General features: G+C 44.2%; 1 protein-coding gene and 1 long non-coding RNA gene across 2 annotated transcripts in view; one reads left to right on the top strand and one right to left on the bottom strand.

Moving 5' to 3' along the window:
• cog6 (component of oligomeric golgi complex 6) overlaps positions 1–26,192 on the top strand; it is a 171,333-nt gene that overhangs the window by 21,752 nt on the left and 123,389 nt on the right. The window lies entirely within an intron of this gene.
• Positions 4,705–8,588, bottom strand: LOC127908990 (uncharacterized). Its single transcript, XR_008069399.1, has 3 exons — positions 8,547–8,588; positions 8,349–8,447; positions 4,705–5,316 (listed from the first exon to the last, which is right to left on the bottom strand). It is a non-coding gene; the product is annotated as an uncharacterized LOC127908990 (long non-coding RNA).

Below are 26,192 nucleotides of genomic sequence, written 5' to 3'. Positions count from 1 at the left end.
ACTGGAGTGATGGAGGTAGATACTGTATGTGAGAGGGATACTGGAGTGATGGAGGTAGATACTAGTGATGGAGGTAGATACTGTATGTAGAGGGATACTGGAGTGATGGAGGTAGATACTGGAGTGATGGAGGTAGATACTGGAGTGATGGAGGTAGATACTGGAGTGATGGAGGTAGATACTGGAGTGATGGAGGTAGATACTATATGTATAGGGATACACTACCGTTCAAAAGTTTGTGGCCACTTAGAAATGTCCTTGTTTTTGAAAGAAAAGCACATTTTCTGTCCATTTTAAAATAACATCAGATTGATCAGAAATATAGTCTAGACATTGTTAATGTTGTAAATTACTTTTGTAGCTTGAAACTGATGATTTTTTATGGAATATCTACATCGGCGTACAGAGTCCCATTATCAGCAACCATCACTCCTGTATTCCAATGGCACGTTGTGTTAGCTAATCCAAATGTTTCATTTTAAAAGAATAACTGATCATTAGAAAACCCTTTTGCAATTATGTTGGCACAGTTGAAAACTGTTGTTCTGATTATATAAGCAATAAAACTGGCCTTAGACTAGTTGAGTATCTGGAGCATCAGCATTTGTGTGTTTGATTACAGGATCAAAATGGCCAGAAACAAAGACCTTTCTTCTGAAACTCGTTTGTCTATTCTTGTTCTGAGAAATGAAGGCTATTCCATGCGAGAAATTGTCAAGAAACTGAAGATCTCACACAACGCTGTGTACTACTCCCTTCACAGAACAGTGCAAACTGGCTCTAACCATAGAAAGAGGAGTGGGAGGCCCCGGTGCACAACTGAGCAAGAGGACAAGTACATTAGTGTCTAGTTTGAGAAACAGATGCCTCAAGTCTTCAACTGGCAGCTTCATTAAATAGGACCCGCAAAACACCAGTCTCAACGTCAACAGTGAAGAGGCGACTCCAGGATGCTGGCCTTCAGGACAGAGTTCCTCTGTCCAGTCTCAACGTCAACAGTGAAGAGGGGACTCCAGGATGCTGGCCTTCTAGACAGAGTTCCTCTGTCCAGTCTCAATGAAGATTGTGTGTGTGTGTTGTGTGTGTGTTTGTGTAGTCCAGTGAGTGTGTGCATAGACTTAAAATATGAACAAGATAGTCCGTGAAGCCATTTTGTTAGCTACTTAGCAGTCTTATGGCTCGGGGATAGAAGCTGTTCGGGGAGCCTGATGGTGTCAGATTGGTACCGCTTGCAGATTTTTTATCTCAGGTGTATTGAAATGCATTTCTTTCTGAGTCCCTATGCAGCAGGGTGATGAGATGTAGCCTAAACAAATGGCTTATGGGGGTGTCAATCACATCTCTCACAGGCTCCTGACAAGCATCAATCATTCAATGGCCAAACCAGACTGACTGACTGACTGACTGACTGACTGACTGACTGACTGACTGACTGACTGACTCAAGGGGGTAACTAAGATCCAACCTTTTGAAAACAGTACTGTGTGTTAAACTACAGTGCCTTGAAAAAGTATTCATCTCCCTTGGCATTTTTCTTATTTTGTTACCTTACAACCTGTAATTTATTATAATATTATAATTTGAATGTTTTATTTTATTTGGATTTCATAGAATGGACATAAAATAGTCAAAATTGGTGAACTGAAATGAAAGAAATTGCTTCTTGAAAAAGATAATATATATATATATAAAAAGGGTAAAGTGGTTTGTATTCACCCCCTCAATAAGATCTGGTGCAACCAATTGCCTTTAGAAGTCACATAATCAATTAAATAAAGTCCACCTGTGTGCAATCTAAGTGTCACATGATCTGTCACATGATCTCAGTGTGTACATATACACCTGTTCTGAAAGGCCCCAGACTCTGCAACACCACCAAGCAAGTAGCACAATGAAGACCAAGGAGTTATATAAAAAAAATATCTGAAACTTTGAACATCCCACGGAGCACCATTAAATCCATTATTACAAAATGGAAGGAATATGGTACCACAACAAACCTGCCAAGAGAGGGCCGCCCACCTAAACTCACAGACCAGGCAAGGAGGGGATTGATCAGAGAGGCAACAAAGAGACCAAAGATGACCCTGAAGGAGCTGCAAAGCTCCACAGCGGAGATTGGAGTATCTGTCCATAGGACCACTTTAAACCGTACATTTCACAGAGCTGGGCTTTATCGGAAGAGTGGCCAGAAAAAAGCCATTGCTTAAAGTAAAAAATAAGCAAACACATTTGGTGTTCGCCAGAAGGCGGGAGACTGCTCAAATATATGGAAGAAGGTAATCTGGTAAAATGAGACAACCTGAGCTTTTTGGCCATCAAGGAAAATGCTGTGTGTGACGCAGACGCAAACCCAACACCTCTCATCACCCCGAGAACATCATCCCCACAGTGAAGCTTGGTGGTGGCAGCATCATGCTGTGGGGATGTTTTTCCATCGACTGGGAAACGGGTCAGAATGGAAGGAATGATGGATAGCGCTAAATACAGGGGAATTCTTGAAGGAAACCTGTTTCAGTCTTCCAGAGATTTGAGACTGGGACAGAGGTTCACCTTCCAGCAGGACAATGACCCTAAGCATACTTCTAAAGCAACACTTGAGTGGTTTAAGAGGAAACATTTAAATGTCTTGGAATGTCCTAGTCAAAGCCCAGACCTTAAGCCAATTGCTGTACACCAGCGGATTGCTGTACACCAGCCGAATCCATCCAACTTGAAGGAGCTGGAGCAGTTTTGCCTTGAAAAATGGACAGAAATCTCAGTGGCTAGATGTGCCAAGGTAATAGAGCCATACCCCAAGAGACTTCTGCAAAATGTGGCTCTATAAAATATTGACTTTGGGGGGTGAATAGTGTCTTATTTGTTGTTTGTTTCACAAACAAAAAAAAACATTTTGCATCTTCAAAGTGGTAGGACAGTTGTGAAAGTTGTGTAAATCAAATGATACAACCCATCCCCCAAAAAATCAATTTATTTCCAGGTTGCAAAACAAAATAAGATAAATGCCAAGAGGTGTGAATACTTTCGCCACTGTAGACTGACTGACCCAGGTGGTAACTAAGACCTAACAGTACTGTGTGTTAAACCAGACTGACCCAGGTGGTAACTAAGACCTAACAGTACTGTGTGTTAAACCAGACCGACTGACCCAGGTGGTAACTAAGACCTAACAGTACTGTGTGTTAAACCAGACTGACCCAGGTGGTAACTAAGACCTAACAGTACTGTGTGTTAAACCAGACTGACCCAGGTGGTAACTAAGACCTAACAGTACTGTGTGTTAAACCAGACTGACCCAGGTGGTAACTAAGACCTAACAGTACTGTGTGTTAAACCAGACTGACCCAGGTGGTAACTAAGACCTAACAGTACTGTGTTAAAATAGACTGAGTGGTAACAGTACTGTGTGTTAAACCAGACCGACTGACCCAGGGGATAACTAACTAATGTGCTAAAACTCTGTCCCCAAAGGACTGTCCTCCAGGGGAAGGGTATAACACCCTGTACCTGACCCACCACCCCCTCCAGTCAACAGTTATCACATCTCAATTCATCTTTCTCCCTCTTTCTCTCACACGCGACTTCAGAATAGACATGGCAATCTAGCTTGACCTTCAGCCCATGTTAAAAGAAATCCTGTGGTCAAAAGCATCATCTCACGACGACATTAGTGAACAAGCGTTCCAGTTGAGAATTGTTTTAAAATACATTCTGCCTGTTGAGAACCTTCCCCCCCGTGCCTTTTTCATTACTCAAAGCTGCAGAGTCTCTGTACAGATGTCTGATTTATTAGGCGAGGCAAGAAATATCCTGAACTGATAATGACTCAAAGTAGCCATGGGTGCATTCATTAGTGCCCACTGTAGCAAAAAAAAAAATATTTAGCAACAAAAACAAGAGTTTCTTATTGGACAAGTTCACGTAGACCCTCCTCGTTTTTTTGTGCCGTTTTGCTACCGGTTTTGGTTCCTAGTGAATACACACCGTGTCATCGCCGAGCATCTGCACCTGACTAATGAAATGGTTGTCCTTCAGTGAGAGGCCCAGGCCATACAAAAAAAGGAAAGGAAACCAGCGTGGATGATTGTGTTGAGGGCTAGACGGTGTGGTTTCTGTGCCAGAGGGTGAAACACACGTGTCTTTTGTGTTGTTAGCACGTGACAGCTGATCCTATTGAAAGAGTCTGTCAGTGAGAACGGGTTACAACTGTTTGTCCTGTAGCCTTAAAAACCTGTCCTGCCGTGTGGACTACCTTGTCCTTTCCTCTCACGATCACGTCTAACAAGCTCACACACAAACAGATGCTGTTGTGAACACCAGGAGACGGCTGTTATTGATGGAGTGTGATGTTGTGAACAGTATGTTAAAGTATGTATACTGACCCAGTATATGTATACTTTAACATGACAAAAAAACAAACTGTGTAGAAATAATAATAATAATAATAATAATAATAATAATAATAATAATAATAATAATAATAATAATAATAATAATAATGTTCATGCAGTTTCTTGATTGTGTCCAACTCTCCTATGATCACCAAAATGAAAGCTAGACAGTCAAGGAACATGGAAAATGCCCCAAATGTTTTTTTTTAATGTTTTTTTTAACTAGGCAAGTCAGTTAAAAACAAATTCTTATTTTCAATGACGGCCTGGGAACAGTGGGTTCACTGCCTGTTCAGGGGCAGAACGACAGATTTTGTACCTTTGTCAGCTCGGGGATTTGAACTTGCAACGTTTTGGTTACTAGTCCAATGCTCTAACCACTAGGCTACCCTGCCACCTCTACACTCTAACCACTAGGCTACCCTGCCACCTCTACACTCTAACCACTAGGCTACCCTGCCGCCTCTACACTCTAACCACTAGGCTACCCTGCCGCCTCTACACTCTAACCACTAGGCTACCCTGCCGCCTCTACACTCTAACCACTAGGCTACCCTGCCGCCTCTACACTCTAACCACTAGGCTACCCTGCCGCCTCTACACTCTAACCACTAGGCTACCCTGCCACCTCTACACTCTAACCACTAGGCTACCCTGCCGCCTCTACACTCTAACCACTAGGCTACCCTGCCACCTCTACACTCTAACCACTAGGCTACCCTGCCACCTCTACACTCTAACCACTAGGCTACCCTGCCGCCTCTACACTCTAACCACTAGGTTACCCTGCCGCCTCTACACTCTAACCACTAGGTTACCCTGCCACCTCTACACTCTAACCACTAGGCTACCCTGCCACCTCTACACTCTAACCACTAGGCTACCCTGCCACCTCTCCACTCTAACCACTAGGCTACCCTGCCACCTCTACACTCTAACCACTAGGCTACCCTGCCACCTCTACACTCTAACCACTAGGCTACCCTGCCACCTCTACACTCTAACCACTAGGCTACCCTGCCACCTCTACACTCTAACCACTAGGCTACCCTGCCACCTCTACACTCTAACCACTAGGCTACCCTGCCACCTCTACACTCTAACCACTAGGCTACCCTGCCACCTCTACACTCTAACCACTAGGCTACCCTGCCACCTCTACACTCTAACCACTAGGCTACCCTGCCACCTCTACACTCTAACCACTAGGCTACCCTGCCACCTCTACACTCTAACCACTAGGCTACCCTACCACCTCTACACTCTAACCACTAGGCTACCCTGCCACCTCAACACTCTAACCACTAGGCTACCCTGCCCCTCTACACTCTAACCACTAGGCTACCCTGCCACCTCAACACTCTAACCACTAGGCTACCCTGCCCCCTCTACACTCTAACCACTAGGCTACCCTGCCCCCTCTACACTCTAACCACTAGGCTACCCTGCCCCTCTACACTCTAACCACTAGGCTACCCTGCCACCTCAACACTCTAACCACTAGGCTACCCTACCTCCTCTACACTCTAACCACTAGGCTACCCTGCCCCCTCTACACTCTAACCACTAGGCTACCCTGCCCCCGGACACTCTAACCACTAGGCTACCCTACCTCCTCTACACTCTAACCACTAGGCTACCTGCCACCTCTACACTCTAACCACTAGGCTCCCCTGCCGCCTCTACACTCTAACCACTAGGCTACCCTACCTCCTCTACACTCTAACCACTAGGCTACCCTGCCCCCTCTACACTCTAACCACTAGGCTACCCTGCCCCCTCTACACTCTAACCACTAGGCTACCCTACCTCCTCTACACTCTAACCACTAGGCTACCTGCCACCTCTACACTCTAACCACTAGGCTCCCCTGCCGCCTCTACACTCTAACCACTAGTCTGCCCTGCCACCTCTACACTCTAACCACTAGGCTACCCTGCCGCCTCTACACTCTAACCACTAGGCTACCCTGCCACCTCTACACTCTAACCACTAGGCTACCCTGCCGCCTCTACACTCTAACCACTAGGCTACCCTGCCACCTCTACACTCTAACCACTAGGCTACCCTGCCGAGGTTTTCTAACCACTAGGCTACCCTACCTCCTCTACACTCTAACCACTAGGCTACCCTGCCCCCTCTACACTCTAACCACTAGGCTACCCTGCCCCCTCTACACTCTAACCACTAGGCTACCCTACCTCCTCTACACTCTAACATCCCACTAGGCTACCTGCCACCTCTACACTCTAACCACTAGGCTCCCCTGCCGCCTCTACACTCTAACCACTAGTCTGCCCTGCCACCTCTACACTCTAACCACTAGGCTACCCTGCAGAAAAGACACTCTAACCACTAGGCTACCCTGCCCCCTCTACACTCTAACCACTAGGCTACCCTACCTCCTCTACACTCTAACCACTAGGCTACCTGCCACCTCTACACTCTAACCACTAGGCTCCCCTGCCGCCTCTACACTCTAACCACTAGGCTACCCTACCTCCTCTACACTCTAACCACTAGGCTACCCTGCCCCCCTCTACACTCTAACCACTAGGCTACCCTGCCCCCTCTACACTCTAACCACTAGGCTACCCTACCTCCTCTACACTCTAACCACTAGGCTACCTGCCACCTCTACACTCTAACCACTAGGCTCCCTGCCGCCTCTACACTCTAACCACTAGTCTGCCCTGCCACCTCTACACTCTAACCACTAGGCTAACCCTGCCGCCTCTACACTCTAACCACTAGGCTACCCTGCCACCTCTACACTCTAACCACTAGGCTACCCTGCCGCCTCTACACTCTAACCACTAGGCTACCCTGCCACCTCTACACTCTAACCACTAGGCTACCCTGCCGCCTCTACACTCTAACCACTAGGCTACCCTACCTCCTCTACAGTCTAACCACTAGGCTACCCTGCCCCCTCTACACTCTAACCACTAGGCTACCCTGCCCCCTCTACACTCTAACCACTAGGCTACCCTACCTCCTCTACACTCTAACCACTAGGCTACCTGCCACCTCTACACTCTAACCACTAGGCTCCCCTGCCGCCTCTACACTCTAACCACTAGTCTGCCCTGCCACCTCTACACTCTAACCACTAGGCTACCCTGCCACCTCTACACTCTAACCACTAGGCTACCCTGCCACCTCTACACTCTAACCACTAGGCTACCCTACCACCTCTACACTCTAACCACTAGGCTACCCTGCCACCTCTACACTCTAACCACTAGGCTACCCTGCCACCTCTACAGTTCTAACCACTAGGCTACCCTGCCCCTCTACACTCTAACCACTAGGCTACCCTGCCCCCTCTACACTCTAACCACTAGGCTACCCTGCCACCTCTACACTCTAACCACTAGGCTACCCTGCCCCCTCTACACTCTAACCACTAGGCTACCCTGCCCCCTCTACACTCTAACCACTAGGCTACCCTGCCCCCTCTACACTCTAAACACTAGGCTACCCTGCCACCTCTACACTCTAAACACTAGGCTACCCTGCCGCCTCTATTGTTTCTAACCACTAGACTACCCTGCCCCCTCTACACTCTAACCACTAGGCTACCCTGCCCCCTCTACACTCTAACCACTAGGCTACCCTGCCCCCTCTACACTCTAACCACTAGGCTACCCTGCCACCTCTACACTCTAACCACTAGGCTACCCTGCCCCCTCTACACTCTAACCACTAGGCTACCCTGCCCCCTCTACACTCTAACCACTAGGCTACCCTGCCCCCTCTACACTCTAACCACTAGGCTACCCTGCCACCTCTACACTCTAACCACTAGGCTACCCTGCCACCTCTACACTCTAACCACTAGGCTACCCTGCCCCCTCTACACTCTAACCACTTAGCCTCCCCTGCCCCCTCTACACTCTAACCACTAGGCTACCCTGCCACCTCTACACTCTAACCACTAGGCTACCCTGCCACCTCTACACTCTAACCACTAGGCTACCCTGCCTCCTCTACACTCTAACCACTAGGCTACCCTGCCACCTCTACACTCTAACCACTAGGCTACCCTGCCCCCTCTACACTCTAACCACTAGGCTACCCTGCCCCCTCTACACTCTAACCACTAGGCTACCCTACCACCTCTACACTCTAACCACTAGGCTACCCTGCCACCTCTACACTCTAACCACTAGGCTACCCTACCTCCTCTACACTCTAACCACTAGGCTACCCTGCCCAGGGTTAGGACTCTACACTCTAACCACTAGGCTACCCTGCCACCTCTACACTCTAACCACTAGGCTACCCTGCCCCCTCTACACTCTAACCACTAGGCTACCCTGCCCCTCTACACTCTAACCACTAGGCTACCCTGCCCCCTCTACACTCTAACCACTAGGCTACCCTGCCACCTCTACACTCTAACCAAAGGCTACCCTGCCACCTCTACACTCTAACCACTAGGCTACCCTGCCCCCTCTACACTCTAACCACTAGGCTACCCTGCCACCTCTACACTCTAACCACTAGGCTACCCTGCCCCCTCTACACTCTAACCACTAGGCTACCCTGCCCCCTCTACACTCTAACCACTAGGCTACCCTACCACCTCTACACTCTAACCACTAGGCTACCCTGCCACCTCTACACTCTAACCACTAGGCTACCCTGCCTCCTCTACACTCTAACCACTAGGCTACCCTGCCCCCTCTACACTCTAACCACTAGGCTACCCTGCCACCTCTACACTCTAACCACTAGGCTACCCTGCCACCTCTACACTCTAACCACTAGGCTACCCTGCCCCCTCTACACTCTAACCACTAGGCTACCCTGCCCCTCTACACTCTAACCACTAGGCTACCCTGCCACCTCTACACTCTAACCACTAGGCTACCCTGCCGCCTCTACACTCTAACCACTAGGCTACCCTGCCCCCTCTACACTCTAACCACTAGGCTACCCTGCCCCTCTACACTCTAACCACTAGGCTACCCTGCCACCTCTACACTCTAACCACTAGGCTACCCTGCCACCTCTACACTCTAACCACTAGGCTACCCTGCCCCCTCTACACTCTAACCACTAGGCTACCCTGCCACCTCTACACTCTAACCACTAGGCTACCCTGCCACCTCTACACTCTAACCACTAGGCTACCCTGCCCCCTCTACACTCTAACCACTAGGCTACCCTGCCCCCTCTACACTCTAACCACTAGGCTACCCTACCACCTCTACACTCTAACCACTAGGCTACCCTGCCACCTCTACACTCTAACCACTAGGCCACCCTACCTCCTCTACACTCTAACCACTACCCTGCCCCCTCTACACTCTAACCACTAGGCTACCCTGCCACCTCTACACTCTAACCACTAGGCTACCCTGCCGCCTCTACACTCTAACCACTAGGCTACCCTGCCCCCTCTACACTCTAACCACTAGGCTACCCTGCCCCCTCTACACTCTAACCACTAGGCTACCCTGCCACCTCTACACTCTAACCACTAGGCTACCCTGCCGCCTCTACACTCTAACCACTAGGCTACCCTGCCCCCTCTACACTCTAACCACTAGGCTACCCTGCCCCCTCTACACTCTAACCACTAGGCTACCCTGCCACCTCTACACTCTAACCACTAGGCTACCCTGCCACCTCTACACTCTAACCACTAGGCTACCCTGCCACCTCTACACTCTAACCACTAGGCTACCCTGCCCCCTCTACACTCTAACCACTAGGCTACCCTGCCTCCTCTACACTCTAACCACTAGGCCACCCTACCTCCTCTACACTCTAACCACTAGGCTACCCTGCCGCCTCTACACTCTAACCACTAGGCTACCCTGCCACCTCTACACTCTAACCACTAGGCTACCCTGCCACCTCTACACTCTAACCACTAGGCTACCCTGCCGCCTCTACACTCTAACCACTAGGCTACCCTGCCGCCTCTACACTCTAACCACTAGGCTACCCTGCCGCCCCAAAATGATAGATAGACTTAAAAAAAAAAAGTTTTTTTTTTCTTCAAATTTTGAAGGCAAGAAAATATTAGAAAAAATGTGTGCTGCCCTCCGGACCTCGTTGAAGACGGAATGCGACCCCTGGTGACGAAATGAGTTGAAGACGGAATGCGTCGTCTGGTGGCTAAATGAGTTGGACACCCCTGCTCTAGGTCACTAACGGTAGAAGAGCGATTGTCTGTATTCAGTAAGCAGGACAGCCATCACATTCAGGACCTCCAGATTATCGCTGACAAACCTGTACAATGACACTTGAGCCTCATTACCACACACACCACACACACACACACACACACACACACACACACACACACACACACACACACACACACACACACACACACACACACACACACACTGTACTCTACTAATGAGGTGAAAGCTATGAATGTGGTCTTTGTCTGTGAGAGATGCTATCGGCTCTGACTGAACTCTATGGTCATCAGTGCGTGGCTAACTAATCTCTTCATGAAGGCCACTTCTCCCAGCTAGTCTTTCAAATGGTCCGTAATGGATTCTAAATGCAGAGGTTTTCAAACTAGGGTCTGGGCCCCCTAGGGACGTACTGGAGGGGGTCTGATTTTTTGTTGTTGTTGTGAAAATAATTGTTTTATGAATATCACTTGCTACAACAGAATACCATTCTGGATAAAAAAAAAAACATCTTTGAGTCCAGTATGAAGGAATTAAAAGAGAGGGTTAAGGGTTTAAAAAAAAGAGCCAATGCTAGCTAGCATTAGCGCAATGACTGGAAGTGTACAGGAACAGTTAGCATGCTAATCCCTAACCCTAACCCTAAACCAGCTAGACTGTCAGTCATAAACCAGCTAGACTGTCAGGGAGAATTGAAAACTCCGTAAACCAGTCATAAACCAGCTAGACTGTCAGTCATAAACCAGCTAGACTGTCAGGGAGAATTGAAAACTCCGTAAACCAGTCATAAACCAGCTAGACTGTCAGGGAGAATTGAAAACTCCGTAAACCAGTCATAAACCAGCTAGACTGTCAGGGAGAATTGAAAACTCCGTAAACCAGTCATAAACCAGCTAGACTGTCAGGGAGAATTGAAAACTCCGTAAACCAGTCATAAACCAGCTAGACTGTCAGGGAGTAAACTCCGTAAACCAGTCATAAACCAGCTAGACTGTCAGGGAGAATTGAAAACTCCATGTAAACCAGTCATATACCAGCTAGACTGTCAGTCATAAACCAGCTAGACTGTCAGTCATAAACCAGCTAGACTGTCAGTCATAAACCAGCTAGACTGTCAGTCATAAACTAGCTAGACTGTCAGTCATAAACCAGCTAGACTGTCAGTCATAAACCAGCGCACATGCCCCATTGATTTTGTTCTAATGTTTTTTTTTTAACAGATGAACAGGCAAAAGGGAAATTAGCTTTAAAACTGCAATTGTCTCTCAGCTCCATGTCAAAACGTGTAGAATTGCCAAGATACCTTTCTAAGTGTACTTTGTTATGTATTGGATCACAAAAGAAAAGTGAAACTTTTACATTACCGATAAAACGGCCTGACGGTGAAGTAGACATTCTCGGTATTCATATCCCGAAAGAAAGAAATGATCCCTCTCCAATACTTTGTTATAGAAAGTTTGCAAAAATGGATATGGTCTTGCTACCATGGAACGATAAATACCTGTCTAGATCTGATTTTAATTCTTTAGTCCGTTTCTCTATTTACTTTTGGGACCTGCCTACCTTGAACAACTTGTTTTGTGAAATTATGATTTATTTCAGCTTTTATTTCTTTCATCACATTCCCAGTGGGTCAGAAGTTTACATACACTCAATTAGTATTTGGTAGCATTGCTTTTAAATTGTTTACCTTGGGTCGAATGTTTCTGGTAGCCTTCCACAAGCTTCCCATAATAAGTTGGGTGAATTCTGGCCCATTCCTCCTGACAGAGCTGGTGTAACTGAGTCAGGTTTTGTAGGCCTCCTTGCTCACACACACTTTTTCAGTTCTGACCACTATTTTTCTATGGGATTGAGGTCAGGGCTTTGTGATGGCCTTTCCAATACCGTAACGTTGTTGTCCTTAAGCCATTTTGCCACAACTTTGGAAGTATGCTTGGGGTCATTGTCCATTTGGAAGACCCATTTATCATTTAACTTGTAGTGACTGATGTCTTGAGATGTTGCTTCAATATATCCATATCATTTTACCATCTTAGTAGACCATCTATTTTGTGAAGTGCACCAGTCCCTCATGCAGCAAAGCACCCCACAACATGATTCTGCCAACCCCGTGCTTCATGTGGGATGGTGTTCTCCGGCTTGCAAGCCTCCCCTTCATTTCCTCCAAACATATCGATGGTCATTATGGCCAAACAGTTCTATTTTTGTTTCATCAGACCAGAAGACATTTCTCAAAAGTAGATCTTTGTCCCCATGTGCAGTGCAAACCGTAGTCTGGCTTTTTCATGGCGGTTTTGGAGCAGTGGCTTCTTCCTTGTAGACCTATTTCAGGTTATGTTGATAGTAGGACCTATATCATGTGGTTATAGATACTTTTGTACCGGGTTCTGTGGCCTAGCATCTTATCAAGGCCCTTTGCTATGTCATGTGGGAATGATTTCACTTTTCGCACAAAAGTGTGTTCATATCATGGGGCCTGAGTAGACGGGTATCTTCCTGAGTAGTATGACGGCTGCGTGGTCCTATATCATGGTGTTTATACTTGTCTACTATTGTTTGTACAGATGGACGTGGTACCTATCAGGTGTTTGGAAATTATCAAGGATGAACCAGACATGCGGAGGTCAATATTTTTTCTGAGATCATGGCTTGATTTTCCCATGTCAAGCAGAGGCACTTCCAGTTGACTCAAATTATGTATTGACTCAAATTATGTAAATTAGCCTATCAAAAGCTATATCATGTAAAGCCATGACATCATTTCCTGGTATATCATTTTCCAAGCTGTTTAAAGGCACAGTCAACTTAGTGAATGTTAACTATATCTGACCCACTGGAATTGTGATACAGTGAATTATAAGTGAAATAATCTGTCTGTAAACAATTGTTGGAGAAATTACTTGTGTCCTGCAGAAAGTAGATGTCCTAACCGACTTGCCAAAACTATAGTTTGTTAACAAGACATTTGCGGAATGGTTGAAAAACGAGTTTTAATGACTCCAACCTAAGTGTATTTAAACTTCTGACTTTAGCTGAATATGGTATGAATAAGATGGAAGTAGAAGAGTTAATTAGTTTACTCCAATTAGGAGAGGGGTGGTAGGGTTAGGATGCTTAATAAAGGTGGAAACATAAAATATATATATATATATATATATATAAACACAAACAGTACCAGTCAAAAGTGTGGACATCTACTCATTCACAGATTTTTCTTCAGTTTGACTATTTCCTACATTGTAGAATAATAGTGAAGATCTCAAAACTATGAAATAACACATATGGAATAATGTAGTAATCAAAAAAAAGTGTTTAAACACATCAAAATATATTTTATATTTGAGATTCTTCAAAGTAGCCACCCTTTGCCTTGATGACAGCTTTGCACACTCTTGGCATTCTCTCATCCAACTTCATAATGGAAGGGCCCTACCGACACAACTGATTTGGCTCAGAAGGAAAGAAATTCCACAACTTAACTTTTTAAAGTGTAGTACACTACGTTTGTCCAGAGGCCTATGGGGACCTCGTCAAAAGTTATGCACTCTAAAGGAAATAGGATGGTAATCGGGACGTGTGCTGCGTTTCACTTATTTCTGTTTATGCAGTCATATACATGTACAGGCTAATGACTGTAGCACTTCTCTGCAGGCCTAGCATTGATGGTGCCTTCACATTAAACTAAAAACTGTTTTTGTGAATCGAAGCATCAGATGGATAGAAACTTTAGAGCATTGGACAGTCTGTTGGAGATCGAGATGTGTGTAGCTGAGCCAGCCAGCCTTTGTAGCCTAGTAAACCTATATCATGTGGCCTGGTAGATCTATATCATGTGGATGTAGTAGACCTATATCATGTAGCTGTAGTAGACCTATATCATGTAGTCTGGTAGACCTATATCATGTAGTCTGGTAGACCTATATCATGTGGCCTGGTAGACCTATATCATGTAGTCTGGTAGACCTATATCATGTGGCCTGGTAGACCTATATCATGTGGCCTAGTAGACCTATATCATGTGGCCTGGTAGACCTATATCATGTAGTCTGGTAGACCTATATCATGTAGTCTGGTAGACCTATATCATGTAGCTGTAGTAGACCTATAGGATGTGGTAGACCTATATCATGTTGTGTAGTAGACCTATATCATGTAGTAGACCTATATCATGTGGATGTAGTAGACCTATATCATGTTGTCTAGTAGACCTATATCATGTTGTCTAGTAGACCTATATCATGTAGCTGTAGTAGACCTATATCATGTAGCTGTCTGTAGTAGACCTATATCATGTAGTCTGGTGGATCTATATCATGGGGATGTAGTAGAGCTATATCATGTGGATGTAGTAGACCTATATCATGCAGATGTAGTAGACCTATATCATGCAGATGTAGTAGACCTATATCATGCGGATGTAGTAGACCTATATCATGCGGATGTAGGAGACCTATATCATGCAGATGTAGTAGACCTATATCATGCAGATGTAGTAGACCTATAGGATGTGGTAGACCTATATCATGTAGTAGACCTATATCATGCGGATGTAGTAGACCTATAGGATGTGGTAGAGCTATATCATGTTGTCTAGTAGACCTATATCATGTAGTAGACCTATATCATGTTGTCTAGTAGACCTATATCATGTAGTAGACCTATATCATGTTGTCTAGTAGACCTATATCATGTAGCTGTAGTAGACCTATATCATGTAGCTGTAGTAGACCTATATCATGTAGTCTGGTGGATCTATATCATGGGGATGTAGTAGACATATATCATGCGGATGTAGTAGACCTATATCATGGGGATGTAGTAGACCTATATCATGGGGATGTAGTAGACCTGTATCATGTGGATGTAGTAGACCTGTATCATGTGGATGTAGTAGACCTATGTCATGTTGTAGACCTATATCATGTGGATGTAGTAGACCTATAGCATGCGGATGTAGTAGACCTATATCATGTAGTAGACCTATATCATGTAGTAGATCTATATCATGTGGATGTAGTAGACCTATATCATGTTGTCTAGTAGACCTATAGCATGCGGATTGTAGTAGACCCATATCATGTAGTAGACCTATATCCTGTAATAGACCTATATTATGCGGATGTAGTAGACCTACATCATTAGGTAGGTTAACACGTGGCCCTAGCGTAGGTCTGGTAGTTAAGCTGCGTGCACATTGTGAACGACAGCAGTTACAAACACTTGGCGTGTGTGTGATGGGGAGGTTGTATAAAAAACTGACTGTACTGTTGTCAGAAGGCCTGAGCAATTCCTTATCTGATACTGTTAATTAGGTTGGGACCTCTGTGAGGGCATGCATGGACACACACACACATACACACACACACACACACACACACACACACACACACACACACACACACACACACACACACACACACACACACACACACACACACACACACACACACACACACACACACACACACACACACACACACACACACACACAGGTAGTAACAATGACAGTTGATGATTTATGGTACAAGCCAGTATGAACTTGGGGATTGAAGAGAGAACCTCTTACATTTAGTTGCTCTTACACCAATGTAATTAGGTTACTCTTGTAACAACATTATTTTACACTTTAAAAAGCTTATACAATAGAGATGTCGGCAGGTGGCACTCTTGAAGCCAGGATTAGACACCTAGTAGCCTAGTAGACCTGTATCATGTTGTCTAGTAGACCTATATCATGTGGCTGTAATATCATGTTGTCTAGTAGACCTATATGTGGATGTAGTAGACCAATATCATGTAGCTGTAGTAGACCTATATCATGTAGCTGTAATATCATGTTGTCTAGTAGACCTATATCATGTAGCTGTAGTAGACCTATATGTAGCTGTAATATCATGTTGTCTTAGACCTATATGTAGCTGTAGTAGACCTATATCATGTAGCTGTAGTAGACCTATATCATGTAGCTGTAATATCATGTTGTCTAGTAGACCTATATGTAGCTGTAGTAGACCTATATCATGTTGTCTGGTAGACCTATATCATGTTGTCTAGTAGACCTATATCATGTTGTGTAGTAGACCTATATCATGTTGTCTAGTAGACCTATATCATGTTGTCTAGTAGACCTATATCATGTAGCTGTAGTAGACCTATATCATGTAGCTGTAGTAGACCTATATCATGTTTTCTAGTAGACCTGTATCATGTAGCTGTAGTAGACCTATATCATGTTTTCTAGTAGACCTGTATCATGTAGCTGTAGTAGACCTATATCATGTAGCTGTAGTAGACCTATATCATGTAGCTGTAGTAGACCTATATCATGTTGTCTGGTAGACCTATATCATGTAGCTGTAGTAGACCTATATCATGTTTTCTAGTAGACCTGTATCATGTAGCTGTAGTAGACCTATATCATGTTGTCTAGTAGAGCTGTATCATGTAGCTGTAGTAGACCTGTATCATTTACCTAGGATAGGGTAAGTAATCCTTCTCATCCCCCTTTAAGATTTAGATGCACTATTGTAAAGTGACTGTTCTACTGGATGTCATAAGGTGAATGCACCAATTTGTATGTAGCTCTGGATAAGAGCGTCTGCTAAATGACTTAAATGTAAATGTAATGTAGCTGTAGTAGACCTATATCATGTAGCTGTAGTAGACCTATATCATGTAGCTGTAGTAGACCTATATCATGTTGTCTAGTAGACCCATATCATGTTGTCTAGTAGACCTATATCATGTTGATGTAGTAGACCTATATCATGAAGCTGTAGTAGACCTATATTATGTAGCTGTAGTAGACCTGTGGCTGTAGTAGACCTATATCATGAAGCTGTAGTAGACCTATATCATGTAGCTGTAGTAGACCTGTGGCTGTAGTAGACCTATATCATGAAGCTGTAGTAGACCTATATCATGTAGCTGTAGTAGACCTGTGGCTGTAGTAGACCTATATCATGATGTCTAATAGACCTATATCATGTAGATGTCGTAGAACTATATCATGTAGCTGTAGTAGACCTGTACCATGTTGTCTAGTAGACCTATATCATGAAGCTGTAGTAGACCTATATCATGATGTCTAGTAGACCTATATCATGTTGTGTAGTAGACCTATATCATGTTGTCTAGTAGACCTATATCATGTTGATGTAGTAGACCTGTATCATGTAGCTGTTATATCATGTAGATGTCGTAGAACTATATCATGTAGCTGTAGTAGACCTGTATCATGTGAATGTAGTAGACCTATATCATGTGAATGTAGTAGACCTATATCATGTAGCTGTAGTAGACCTATATCATGTAGCTGTAGTAGACCTATATGTAGCTGTAGTAGACCTGTATCATGTTGTCTAGTAGACCTATATCATGTAGCTGTAGTAGACCTATATCATGTAGCTGTAGTAGACCTATATCATGTAGCTGTAGTAGACCTATATCATGTAGCTGTAGTAGACCTATATCATGTAGCTGTCGTAGACCTATATCATGTAGCTGTAGTAGACCTGTATCATGTTGTCTAGTAGACCTATATCATGTAGCTGTAGTAGACCTGTATCATGTAGCTGTAGTAGACCTATATCATGTAGCTGTAGTAGACCTATATCATGTTGTGTAGTAGAGCTGTATCATGTAGCTGTAGTAGACTTATATCATGCGGATGTAGTAGACCTATATCATGTTGTCTAGTAGACCTATATCATGTAGCTGTAGTAGATCTATATCATGTAGATGTAGTAGACCTATATCATGTAGCTGTAGTAGACCTATATCATGTAGCTGTAGTAGATTATATCATGTAGCTGTAGTAGACTTATATCATGTTGTCTAGTAGACCTATATCACGTAGATGTAGTAGACCTATATCACGTAGATGTAGTAGACCTATATCATGTTGAAATATTTTCTGTGGAATCTAAGGTAGTTCAGGTATTCAGTCGTTGCACTTGAGGGCTGGAGGGGTTTTTACTACCGAACTGGCAAGTTACCTTTAGGCCTTGACAGTGTTACTGTCATTATTACTGAAGACCTGCAGGCGAAGGAGGTGCTTCATCCCAAATGACACTCTTTCCCTACTTTTTGTTCACTTCATTTGACCAAGGTCCATAGTGAATTGGGTGCCATTTAAGGACGAAGCCGAGATTGGGCTGTACCCTACCCTTCCAAACGTTAGCTAGCTATCTTTGCGTGTTAAGATGAGATGGCTTGGGTGCTTCAGCTCCACTGCCAGAGAACTAATAAATGGTGAAATGACTAAATGGTGAAATGAAGTCTCTCTAATCTTTGAGAGAGAGGAATGTTCAGGAATGTCTCATCACTCCCAGACATGACATCCTAGAGAGAACCTCCACAGAAAGAATCCTTAAACTGTACCTGACTGAAGGAAGTATTGGATGTCACAGAACAAAGCTGTGTGTAATAGCCTGAAGTCCAACGTTATGATGTAACATTATAGAGATATAGACCCAGATGATGTAACATTATATAGAGATATAGACCCAGATGATGTAACATTAGAGATATAGACTCAGATGATGTAACATTATAGAGATATAGACTCAGATGATGTAACATTATAGAGATATAGACCCAGATGATGTAACATTATAGAGATATAGACCCAGATGATGTAACATTAGAGATATAGACCCAGATGATGTAACATTATATAGAGATATAGACCCAGATGATGTAACATTATAGAGATATAGACCCAGATGATGTAACATTATATAGAGATATAGACCCAGATGATGTAACATTATAGAGATATAGACCCAGATGATGTAACATTATAGAGATATAGACCCAGATGATGTAACATTATAGAGATATAGACCCAGATGATGTAACAGTATAGAGATATAGACCCAGATGATGTAACAGTATAGAGATATAGACCCAGATGATGTAACATTATAGAGATATAGACCCAGATGATGTAACATTATATAGAGATATAGACCCAGATGATGTAACAGTATAGAGTTATAGACCCAGATGATGTAACATTATATAGAGCTATAGACCCAGATGATGCTATGTAACATTAGAGATATAGACCCAGATGATGTAACATTATAGAGATATAGACCCAGATGATGTAACATTATATAGAGATATAGATGACCCATGATGCAGATGATGTAACATATAGAGATATAGACCCAGATGATGTAACATTATAGAGATATAGACCCAGATGATGTAACATTATATAGAGATATAGACCCAGATGATGTAACTATGTAATATAGAGATATAGACCCAGATGATGTAACATTATAGAGATATAGACCCAGATGATGTAACATTATAGAGATATAGACCCAGATGATGCTATGTAACATTAGAGATATAGACCCAGATGATGTAACATTATAGAGATATAGACCCAGATGATGTAACATTATAGAGATATAGACCCAGATGATGTAACAGTATAGAGTTATAGACCCAGATGATGTAACATTATAGAGATATAGACCCAGATGATGTAACATTATATAGAGATATAGACCCAGATGATGTAACATTATAGAGATATAGACCCAGATGATGTAACATTATATAGAGATATAGACCCAGATGATGTAACATTATATAGAGATATAGACCCAGATGATGTAACATTATATAGAGATATAGACCCAGATTATGTTACATTATATAGAGATATAGACCCAGATGATGTAACATTATAAAGAGATATAGACCCAGATGATGTAACATTATAGAGATATAGACCCAGATGATGTAACATTATATAGAGATATAGACCCAGATGATGTAACATTATATAGAGATATAGACCCAGATGATGTAACATTATAGAGATATAGACCCAGATGATGTAACATTATAGAGATATAGACCCAGATGATGTAACATTATAGAGATATAGACCCAGATGATGTAACATTAGAGATATAGACCCAGATGATGTAACAGTATAGAGATATAGACCCAGATGATGTAACATTATATAGAGATATAGACCCAGATGATGTAACATTATATAGAGATATAGACCCAGATGATGCTATGTAACATTAGAGATATAGACCCAGATGATGTAACATTATAGAGATATAGACCCAGATGATGTAACGTATAGAGATATAGACCCAGATGATGTAACATTATATAGAGATATAGACCCAGATGATGCTATGTAACATTAGAGATATAGACCCAGATGATGTAACCATATAGAGATATAGACCCAGATGATGTAACATTATAGAGATATAGACCCAGATGATGTAACATTATAGAGATATAGACCCAGATGATGTAACATTATATAGAGATATAGACCCAGATGATGTAACCATATAGAGATATAGACCCAGATGATGTAACCATATAGAGATATAGACCCAGATGATGTAACCATATAGAGATATAGACCCAGATGATGTAACATTAGAGAGATATAGACCCAGATGATGTAACAGTATAGAGATATAGACCCAGATTATGGAACATTATATAGAGATATAGACCCAGATGAGGAAACATTATATAGAGATATAGACCCAGATGATGTAACATTATATAGAGATATAGACCCAGATGATGTAACATTAGAGAGATATAGACCCAGATGATGTTTTTAGGGAGATATTTACATTTACATTTAAGTCATTTAGATATAGAGCTCTTATCCAGATGATTACAAATTGGTGCATTCACCTTAGACATCCAGTGGAACAGCCACTTTACAATAGTGCATCTAAATCTTTTAAGGGGGGTGAGAAGGATTACTTTATCCTATCCTAGATGTATTCCTTAAAGATGGGGTTTCAGGTGTCTCCGGAAGGTGATGATTGACTCCGCTGTCCTGGCGTCGTGAGGAGTGTGTTCCACCATTGGGGAGCCAGAGCAGCGAACAGTTTTGACTGGGCTGAGCGGGAACTGTAACAGTGGTAGGGAGGCGAGCAGGCCAGAGGTGGATGAACCCATGTGCCCTTGTTTGGGTGTAGGGCCTGATCAGAGCCTGGAGGTACTGAGGTGCCGTTCCCCTCACAGCTCATATATAGGATAAGCACCATGGTCTTGTAGCGGATGCGAGCTTCAACTGGAAGCCAGTAGAGAGAGAGCAGATGGAGGAGCGGGGATGACGTGAGAGAACTTGGGAAGGTTGAACACCAGACGGGCTGCGGCATTCTGGATGAGTTGTAGGGGTTTAATGGCACAGGCAGGAGCCCAGCCAACAGATGATGTTGCAGTAATCCAGACGGGGAGATGACAAGTGCCTGGATTAGGACCTGCGCCGCTTCCTGTGTGAGGCAGGGTGTACTCTGCGGATGTTGTAGAGCATGAACCTAGAGGATAGGCCACCAGATGATGTTAGTTGTAACGACAGGGTGTTGACCCAGGATCACGCCAAGGTTCTTAGCGCTCTGGGAGGAGGACACAATGGAGTTGTCAACCGTGATGGCGTGATCATGGAGCGGGCAGTCCTTAACCCGGGAGGAAGAGCAGCTCCGTCTTGCCGAGGTTCAGCTCTGGGTAGACCCAGATGATGTTTTTAGAGATATAGACCCAGATTATGTTTTTAGGGAGATATAGACCCAGATGATGTAGCATTAGAGATATATACACCCAGATAATGTTTTTAGGGAGATATAGACCCAGATTATGTAACATTATAGAGATATAGACCCAGATAATGTTTTTAGTAGAGATATAGACCCAGATTATGTAACATTAGAGAGATATACACCCAGATAATGTTTTTAGGGAGATATAGACCCAGATGATGTAACATTATAGAGATATAGACCCAGATGATGCAACATTAGAGATATAGACCCAGATTATGTAACATTTTAGAGATATAGACCCAGATTATGGAACATTATATAGAGATATAGACCTAGAAGATGCAACATTAGAGATATAGACCCAGATGATGTAACATTAGAGAGATATAGACCCAGATGATGTAACAGTATAGAGATATAGACCCAGATTATGGAACATTATATAGAGATATAGACCCAGATGAGGAAACATTATATAGAGATATAGACCCAGATGATGTAACATTATATAGAGATATAGACCCAGATTATGTTTTTAGAGATATATAGACCCAGATTATGTAACATTAGAGAGATATACACCCAGATAATGTTTTTAGGGAGATATAGACCCAGATGATGTAACATTAGAGAGATATAGACCCAGATGATGTTTTTAGGGAGATATAGACCCAGATTATGGAACATTATATAGAGATATAGACCCAGATGATGCAACATTAGAGAGATATAGACCCAGATTATGTTTTTAGAGAGATATAGACCCAGATTATGTTTTTAGGGAGATATAGACCCAGATGATGTAACATTAGAGAGATATAGACCCAGATGATGTTTTTAGGGAGATATAGACCCAGATTATGTTTTTAGGGAGATATAGACCCAGATTATGTAACCATATAGAGATATAGACCCAGATGATGTAACATTAGAGAGATATAGACCCAGATTATGTTTTTAGGGAGATATAGACCCAGATTATGGAACTTTATATAGAGATATAGACCCAGATGATGCAACATTAGAGAGATATAGACCCAGATTATGTTTTTAGAGAGATATAGACCCAGATGTTTTTAGAGAGATATAATTTAGATATTGGTTTCCATATAGTTTTTCCAGACTTGTCTCCTGAATTCAAAATGCAACTCATCTGGTGAAGTTATTTCCCCTATAACTCACTCTGCCGCAGGATATTACATCATACTTCCCAGTTCCTTTGGGGGAACCCCCTCCAGCAATATTTAGATATTAAATAGCATTGGAATATTTCATCATTTGATTGACAAATATAGGCCTAAAGGTTTTATTTTTTCAGATATAAACATAACATCTAGTGGATAGAGAGTTGGACTGGTAACCGGAAATGTTAAAGGTTAAAGTTGTTTTCTGGTTGTGAAACGTGCTATTAAGGGAAAAGGAAGCAGACATAATCACAAGAGAATTTTCATTTCTCTGTAATATAACGTTGTACGGTCCACGCTGTGGCTGAACCTAGACAGGGTGGGGATTTGGATCTGTAGAGCTGGGTAGGGTTTCAGTGGAAGGGAGAGAAACATGGAGGGAACGGGATAGAGGAAGAACGAGAGAGGGAATGGGAGAGAGGAAGAACGAGAGGGGGAATGGGATAGAGGAAGAACGAGAGAGGGGGAATGGGAGAGAGGAAGAACGAGAGGGGGAATGGGATAGAGGAAGAACGAGAGGGGGAATGGGAGAGAGGAAGAACGAGAGGGGGAATGGGAGAGAGGAAGAACGAGAGAGGGAATGGGATAGAGGGAGAACGAGAGGGGGAACGGTAGAGAGGGAGAACGAGAGGGGGAACGGGAGAGAGGGAGAACGAGAGGGGGAACGGTAGAGAGGGAGAACGAGAGGGGGAACGGTAGAGAGGGAGAACGAGAGGGGGAACGGGAGAGAGGAAGAACGAGAGGGGAACGGGATAGAGGGGAGAACGAGACGGGGGAAACGGAGGGAGAGGAAGGGGAACGGGAGAGAGGGAGAACGAGAGGGGGAACGGGAGAGAGGGATAGAGGGAGAGGAGAGGGGAACGGGAGGGAGGGAGGGGGAACGGGATAGACGAGAGGGGGGAGACGAGGGAGAACGGGGGAACGGGATAGAGGGAGAACGAGAGGGGGAACGGGAGAGAGGAAGAACGAGAGGGGAACGGGAGAGAGGGGGAACAGGATAGAGGGAGAACGAGAGGGGGAAGAGGAGGGAGAACGAGAGAGGGGAACGAGGGGACGGTAGAGGAAGAACGGGGAGAGGAAGAACGAGAGGGGAACGGGAGAGAGGGAACGGGAGACGAGAGGGGGGGAACGGGAGAGAGGGAGAACGAGAGGGGGAACGGGAGAGAGGGAGAACGAGAGGGGGAACGGGAGAGAGGAAGAACGAGAGGGGGAACGGTAGAGAGGAAGAACGAGAGGAAAAAATAGTTGGTGAGTGGGACAGAGGGATTGTTAGAGAAAGAAAAAGGGAGAGAGAGAAGCTGGGTGGTATGGACAGAGGGAGAGAAAGAGAGAAGCTAGGTGGTATGGACAGAGGGAGAGAAAGAGAGAAGCTAGGTGGTATGGACAGAGGGAGAGAAAGAGAGAAGCTGGGTGGTATGGACAGAGGGAGAGAAAGAGAGAAGCTAGGTGGTATGGACAGAGGGAGAGAAAGAGAGAAGCTGGGTGGTATGGACAGAGGGGAGAAAGAGAGAAGCTAGGTGGTATGGACAGAGGGAGAGAAAGAGAGAAGCTAGGTGGTATGGACTGAGGGAGAGAAAGAGAAGCTGGGTGGTATGGACAGAGGGGAGAAAGAGAGAAGCTAGGTGGTATGGACAGAGGGAGAGATAGAGAGAAGCTAGGTGGTATGGACAGAGGGGGAGAAAGAGAAGCTGGGTGGTATGGACCCAAGAGAGAGGCCCAGAGTTGTCATCATGGGCTGGACAAAGAGGGTGGACAGAGAGAGGCCCAGAGTTGTCATCATGGGCTGGACAAGAGGGAGGAGAGGGGAGAGAGGCTCAGAGTTGTCATCATGGGCTGGACAGAGGTGGGACAGAGGGAGAGAAAGAGAGAGGCCCAGAGTTGTCATCATGGGCTGGACAGAGGGAGGAAGAGAGAGGCCCAGAGTTGTCATCATGGGCTGGACAGAGGGAGAAAGAGAGAGGCCCAGAGTTGTCATTATGGACTGTGACAGAGTTCCCTCCTTGACTAGGGTGGTTGTCGTGGTTCCTATTGTTTGGAGGAAGCCACAGGGATTGGACCGTGTCCCAAAAGGCACTCCATTCCCTACATGTGTGCACTACTTTTGACCACAACCCTATGAACCCTGGTGGAAAGTAGTGCACTACTTTTGACCACAACCCTATGAACCCTGGTGGAAAGTAGTGCACTACTTTTGACCACAACCCTATGAGCCCTTGTGGAAAGTAGTGCACTACTTTTGACCACAACCCTATGAACCCTGGTGGAAAGTAGTGCACTACTTTTGACCACAACCGTATGAACCCTGGTGGAAAGTAGTGCACTACTTTTGACCACAAACCTGTGAGCCCTTGTGGAAAGTAGTGCACTACTTTTGACCACAAACCTGTGAGCCCTTGTGGAAAGTAGTGCACTACTTTTGACCACAACCCTGTGAGCCCTGGTGAAAAGTGGTGCACTAGGGATCCATTGAAACACAGTGGATCTGCTCTTTGTTTTGTCGTTGCTGATTGAGGTCTAGACTTGGCCAGTCTTTCTCTGTGTCGTGTTGCTCTTTCTCTATTCCCATGATTCCTTTCTCTGTCTCTGCCATTGTTTCACCTCCTGCTACTGTAATTCAGTCACCGTTTCACCTCCTGCTACTGTAATTCAGTCACTGTTTCACCTCCTGCTACTGTAATTCAGTCACCGTTTCACCTCCTGCTACTGTAATTCAGTCACTGTTTCACCTCCTGCTACTGTAATTCAGTCACTGTTTCACCTCCTGCTACTGTAATTCAGTCACTGTTTCACCTCCTGCTACTGTAATTCAGTCACTGTTTCACCTCCTGCTACTGTAATTCAGTCACTGTTTCACCTCCTGCTACTGTAATTCAGTCACTGTTTCACCCC

Source organism: Oncorhynchus keta, chromosome 18 (assembly GCF_023373465.1).
Source record: "Oncorhynchus keta strain PuntledgeMale-10-30-2019 chromosome 18, Oket_V2, whole genome shotgun sequence".
NCBI lineage: Eukaryota > Metazoa > Chordata > Actinopteri > Salmoniformes > Salmonidae > Oncorhynchus > Oncorhynchus keta.
This window is presented reverse-complemented; position numbering and strand designations above follow the sequence as displayed.